General features: G+C 47.7%; 4 non-coding genes and 4 pseudogenes across 4 annotated transcripts; all 8 read right to left on the bottom strand.

Moving 5' to 3' along the window:
- Window positions 1–391: 391 nt before the first annotated feature.
- On the bottom strand, window positions 392–533 carry LOC135011662 (U1 spliceosomal RNA; annotated as a pseudogene).
- Window positions 534–685: 152 nt separating this feature from the next.
- LOC135011637 (U1 spliceosomal RNA) lies at window positions 686–849 on the bottom strand. The gene has a single exon (XR_010210698.1). It is a non-coding gene; the product is annotated as a U1 spliceosomal RNA (small nuclear RNA).
- Window positions 850–1,541: 692 nt separating this feature from the next.
- On the bottom strand, window positions 1,542–1,683 carry LOC135011661 (U1 spliceosomal RNA; annotated as a pseudogene).
- A 152-nt stretch (window positions 1,684–1,835) lies between these two features.
- LOC135011636 (U1 spliceosomal RNA) lies at window positions 1,836–1,999 on the bottom strand. The gene has a single exon (XR_010210697.1). It is a non-coding gene; the product is annotated as a U1 spliceosomal RNA (small nuclear RNA).
- A 692-nt stretch (window positions 2,000–2,691) lies between these two features.
- On the bottom strand, window positions 2,692–2,833 carry LOC135011659 (U1 spliceosomal RNA; annotated as a pseudogene).
- A 152-nt stretch (window positions 2,834–2,985) lies between these two features.
- On the bottom strand, window positions 2,986–3,149 carry LOC135011635 (U1 spliceosomal RNA). Its single transcript, XR_010210696.1, has one exon. It is a non-coding gene; the product is annotated as a U1 spliceosomal RNA (small nuclear RNA).
- Window positions 3,150–3,839: 690 nt separating this feature from the next.
- On the bottom strand, window positions 3,840–3,981 carry LOC135011658 (U1 spliceosomal RNA; annotated as a pseudogene).
- A 152-nt stretch (window positions 3,982–4,133) lies between these two features.
- LOC135011634 (U1 spliceosomal RNA) lies at window positions 4,134–4,297 on the bottom strand. The gene has a single exon (XR_010210695.1). It is a non-coding gene; the product is annotated as a U1 spliceosomal RNA (small nuclear RNA).
- Between the last annotated feature and the right edge of the window lie 1,703 nt (window positions 4,298–6,000).

Genomic DNA, 6,000 nt, shown 5'->3' with positions numbered 1-6,000 from the left:
TGAAAAGAAAAAAGGGGTGTGCAGGGCATGGCGGTCTTTTGCGGCGCTTGGATGACCCCTAGTTCGCATTAAACACCTCCACCCTCCTTCGGTGTGGGGCTCATGTTGGCTATGCCCCAGCCCCTGAAGCATTCAAGCTGATTTCTTGCAGCAGCTGGGCACTGTAACAGCTCCAGAGCTGCTCTGTAAAGCAAGTAAAAGGGTGTGGGCCCTGCAGCACTACCTGTAGTTTGCATTGTGCGTTGGAAGGCACAAAGTAAGCAGACGGGAGAAGTCAGGATAGTGCACAAGGGTATAGAAGGAGGGGCTCAAGAAAAAAGAAGTGGAAACAGACAGCAAACTAGGCTGGAGAGAGACCTGAGACAAAGAGATCTGAATTATATGAGAGCCGACCAGGGGAAACACAAATTATGCAGTCAAGTTTCCCACATTTGGGGAAATCGCAGGGGCAGCACACCCAGAGTGCAATGGGTGAGCCTTGCCCTGGGAGAAGCATCTTCATGATCATAGTATCTCACCTGGCAGGTAAGTAGGAGTTGGGCTAGAGCTGGGGAGGGTCGCTGCTCGGGCACCCCCCTGTCAAGTGAAGGAGATCCAACTGAGGCAGCACAAGGGAACTCTCGAAAGAAGAACAAGGCTAGAGGAAGATCTGAGACAAAGAAATCTGACTTTTACCCGAGCTGACCAGAGGAAAGCACAAACACAGTCCCCCACTACCACAAATAATGCAGTTGAGTTTCCCACATTTGGGGAAATCACAGGGGTCAGCATACCCAGAATGCAATGAATGAACCTAACCCTGGGAGAACAATCTTCATGACCATGGTATCTCCTATGCAAAATAAGTATGATTTGGGATAGGGCTGGGGAGGGCCGCTGCTCAGGCACATCTCTGTCAAGTAAAGGAGATTCAACTGAGGCAGCACAAGGGAACTCTCATCTGGGGACAACAACTGCAGGGAGAACGCATATTTTCAGATGAACATGGGAGGGCAGAAGGCTGCCTAATACTGAAGCACCCCCAAACAACAAACCAAATGCAACAACTAGTGCAAGCATTCCTGGGGGAAGGCCTGCAGCAGATGGATTTGAATATGGTGATGTCATCCAAGCAGTGGGTCAAAGTTGGCTTCAACCCTCGTCTGCATATGAAAAGAATAAAGGGGTGTGCAGGGCATGGCGGCCTTTTGCGGCGCTTGGATGACCCCTAGTTCGCATTAAACACCTCCACCCTCCTTCGGTGTGGGGCTCATGTTGGCTATGCCCCAGCCCCTGAAGCATTCAAGCTGATTTCTTGCAGCAGCTGGGCACTGTAACAGCTCCAGAGCTGCTCTGTAAAGCAAGTAAAAGGGTGTGGGCCCTGCAGCACTACCTGTAGTTTGCATTGTGCGTTGGAAGGCACAAAGTAAGCAGACGGGAGAAGTCAGGATAGTGCACAAGGGTATAGAAGGGAGGGGCTCAAGAAAAAAGAAGTGGAAACAGACAGCAAACTAGGCTGGAGAGAGACCTGAGACAAAGAGATCTGAATTATATGAGAGCCGACCAGGGGAAACACAAATTATGCAGTCAAGTTTCCCACATTTGGGGAAATCGCAGGGGCAGCACACCCAGAGTGCAATGGGTGAGCCTTGCCCTGGGAGAAGCATCTTCATGATCATAGTATCTCACCTGGCAGGTAAGTAGGAGTTGGGCTAGAGCTGGGGAGGGTCGCTGCTCGGGCACCCCCCTGTCAAGTGAAGGAGATCCAACTGAGGCAGCACAAGGGAACTCTCGAAAGAAGAACAAGGCTAGAGGAAGATCTAAGACAAAGAAATCTGACTTTTACCAGAGCTGACCAGAGGAAAGCACAAACACAGTCCCCCACTACCACAAATAATGCAGTTGAGTTTCCCACATTTGGGGAAATCACAGGGGTCAGCATACCCAGAATGCAATGAATGAACCTAACCCTGGGAGAACAATCTTCATGACCATGGTATCTCCTATGCAAAATAAGTATGATTTGGGATAGGGCTGGGGAGGGCCGCTGCTCAGGCACATCTCTGTCAAGTAAAAGAGATTCAACTGAGGCAGCACAAGGGAACTCTCATCTGGGGACAACAACTGCAGGGAGAACACATATTTTCAGATGAACATGGGAGGGCAGAAGGCTGCCTAAAACTGAAGCACCCCCAAACAACAAACCAAATGCAACTACTAGTGCAAGCATTCCTGGGGGAAGGCCTGCAGCAGATGGATTTGCATATGGTGATGTCATCCAAGCAGTGGGTCAAAGTTGGCTTCAACCCTCGTCTGCATATGAAAAGAAAAAAGGGGTGTGCAGGGTATGGCGGCCTTTTGCGGCGCTTGGATGACCCCTAGTTCGCATTAAACACCTCCACCCTCCTTCGGTGTGGGGCTCATGTTGGCTATGCCCCAGCCCCTGAAGCATTCAAGCTGATTTCTTGCAGCAGCTGGGCACTGTAACAGCTCCAGAGCTGCTCTGTAAAGCAAGTAAAAGGGTGTGGGCCCTGCAGCACTACCTGTAGTTTGCATTGTGCGTTGGAAGGCACAAAGTAAGCAGACGGGAGAAGTCAGGATAGTGCACAAGGGTATAGAAGGGAGGGGCTCAAGAAAAAAGAAGTGGAAACAGACAGCAAACTAGGCTGGAGAGAGACCTGAGACAAAGAGATCTGAATTATATGAGAGCCGACCAGGGGAAACACAAATTATGCAGTCAAGTTTCCCACATTTGGGGAAATCGCAGGGGCAGCACACCCAGAGTGCAATGGGTGAGCCTTGCCCTGGGAGAAGCATCTTCATGATCATAGTATCTCACCTGGCAGGTAAGTAGGAGTTGGGCTAGAGCTGGGGAGGGTCGCTGCTCGGGCACCCCCCTGTCAAGTGAAGGAGATCCAACTGAGGCAGCACAAGGGAACTCTCGAAAGAAGAACAAGGCTAGAGGAAGATCTGAGACAAAGAAATCTGACTTTTACCAGAGCTGACCAGAGGAAAGCACAAACACAGTCCCCCACTACCACAAATAATGCAGTTGAGTTTCCCACATTTGGGGAAATCACAGGGGTCAGCATACCCAGAATGCAATGAATGAACCTAACCCTGGGAGAACAATCTTCATGACCATGGTATCTCCTATGCAAAATAAGTATGATTTGGGATAGGGCTGGGGAGGGCCGCTGCTCAGGCACATCTCTGTCAAGTAAAGGAGATTCAACTGAGGCAGCACAAGGGAACTCTCATCTGGGGACAACAACTGCAGGGAGAACACATATTTTCAGATGAACATGGGAGGGCAGAAGGCTGCCTAATACTGAAGCACCCCCAAACAACAAACCAAATGCAACAACTAGTGCAAGCATTCCTGGGGGAAGGCCTGCAGCAGATGGATTTGAATATGGTGATGTCATCCAAGCAGTGGGTCAAAGTTGGCTTCAACCCTCGTCTGCATATGAAAAGAATAAAGGGGTGTGCAGGGCATGGCGGCCTTTTGCGGCGCTTGGATGACCCCTAGTTCGCATTAAACACCTCCACCCTCCTTCGGTGTGGGGCTCATGTTGGCTATGCCCCTGCCCTTGGAGCATTCAAGCTGATTTCTTGCAGCAGCTGGGCACTGTAACAGCTCCAGAGCTGCTCTGTAAAGCAAGTAAAAGGGTGTGGGCCCTGCAGCACTACCTGTAGTTTGCATTGTGCGTTGAAGGCACAAAGTAAGCAGACGGGAGAAGTCAGGATAGTGCACAAGGGTATAGAAGGGAGGGGCTCAAGAAAAAGTAGTGGAAACAGACAGCAAACTAGGCTGGAGAGCGACCTGAGACAAAGAGATCTGAATTATATGAGAGCCGACCAGGGGAAACACAAATTATGCAGTCAAGTTTCCCACATTTGGGGAAATCGCAGGGGCAGCACACCCAGAGTGCAATGGGTGAGCCTTGCCCTGGGAGAAGCATCTTCATGATCATAGTATCTCACCTGGCAGGTAAGTAGGAGTTGGGCTAGAGCTGGGGAGGGTCGCTGCTCGGGCACCCCCCTGTCAAGTGAAGGAGATCCAACTGAGGCAGCACAAGGGAACTCTCGAAAGAAGAACAAGGCTAGAGGAAGATCTGAGACAAAGAAATCTGACTTTTACCAGAGCTGACCAGAGGAAAGCACAAACACAGTCCCCCACTACCACAAATAATGCAGTTGAGTTTCCCACATTTGGGGAAATCACAGGGGTCAGCATACCCAGAATGCAATGAATGAACCTAACCCTGGGAGAACAATCTTCATGACCATGGTATCTCCTATGCAAAATAAGTATGATTTGGGATAGGGCTGGGGAGGGCCGCTGCTCAGGCACATCTCTGTCAAGTAAAGGAGATTCAACTGAGGCAGCACAAGGGAACTCTCATCTGGGGACAACAACTGCAGGGAGAACACATATTTTCAGATGAACATGGGAGGGCAGAAGGCTGCCTAATACTGAAGCACCCCCAAACAACAAACCAAATGCAACAACTAGTGCAAGCATTCCTGGGGGAAGGGAAATATGCTCTGCGCTCCAAATTTATTGGTAATTAATTAAATAATAAATTAATTAATCAAGTGCAGTCTAGCAGGGTGAATAATTGACTCAATGCAACTATTTTATGTCACAAAAGTTTATATCAAATTGTCAAACTCAACGAATACAAAGAATCGGTTTACATAGAAAACATATTAAAAGGACACATATATCCTATCTTTATAATGTGCACATTAAAGAATAATAATGCGTCTAGCCTAAAAATGTGCTGATTCTAACAGCAGACTGTAAAATCACTGTTAATTTAAACAGGGTTCGTCTTGAGGAAGTCTCCGGTTGCTAGGAGACGAAACGCGTTGACGCCCCTTTCTCACATCTGAGTGTGATTGATTGAACACTCACACAGCACGGATCAGCTCCTTGTGTTTGAAATTCCCGCACTCCGCTGGTTACCTTCAGTATAGCCATTTCAACTGGGCAAAGCCATAGCCGCAGCTGCCTCTGGATAAACAGACCCGCGAGACGGACACCCACGGACCCCCGCAGTGAGGTCGAGTCAGTGCCGGCTAAGTGGAGCTATACAGCTATCTATCCACGGACCCCCGCAGTGAGGTTGAGTCAGCGCTGGCAAAGTGGAGCTACACAGCCACTCATACACGGACCCCCGCAGTGAGGTCGAGTCAGTGCCGGCTAAGTGGTAGCCACACAGCCATTCCCGAATCATCTATCATACGGGTTACGTTCTCCGCTGTGAATTTTCTGGAGTCAGCCACATTCTGTTGAGGACTGACGGCCCTGAATTTAGTTACAATTTATCACAAGCGGGTCAGTTTCACATTGATCATCAGAGACACCAATTGCAGCACCATGTCTTACCCCGTGTAATTCCACACAGGACCCTGCAGCATCACTCAGGAACCAGCACGGTGGTAATTATTACGGCATACATACCTAAAGTAACTTTAACCTATTGCGGAGTTATACCATCTATAATCACACTGGGACGCCAGTGTTTTTAGAAGTTGATACCACAAAGAGCTTTTTCCCTGTTTAAATTAACAGTGATTTTACAGTCTGCTGTTAGAATCAGCACATTTTTAGGCTAGACACATTATTATTCTTTAATGTGCACATTATAAAGATAGGATATATGTGTCCTTTTAATATGTTTTCTATGTAAACCGATTCTTTGTATTCGTTGAGTTTGACAATTTGATATAAACTTTTGTGACATAAAATAGTTGCATTGAGTCAATTATTCACCCTGCTAGACTGCACTTGATTAATTAATTTATTATTTAATTAATTACCAATAAATTTGGAGCGCAGAGCATATTTCTCTTTTGTTGTATTTATATTCTTTCAGTCTAACCAGCTGTTTTTGCTCAGCAGCTCCTTAGCTGTTATACTTTTTTGAAATTTTTTTAATTTATTAATCTAATCATATAAAGCGCCAGGTTATACAGTTTGAGAAACCATCTCCAGCTGTATAGATATTT

The sequence above is a fragment of the Pseudophryne corroboree genome, unplaced genomic scaffold (assembly GCF_028390025.1).
Source record: "Pseudophryne corroboree isolate aPseCor3 unplaced genomic scaffold, aPseCor3.hap2 scaffold_2490, whole genome shotgun sequence".
In the NCBI taxonomy this organism is placed as follows: Eukaryota; Metazoa; Chordata; class Amphibia; order Anura; family Myobatrachidae; genus Pseudophryne; species Pseudophryne corroboree.
This window is presented reverse-complemented; position numbering and strand designations above follow the sequence as displayed.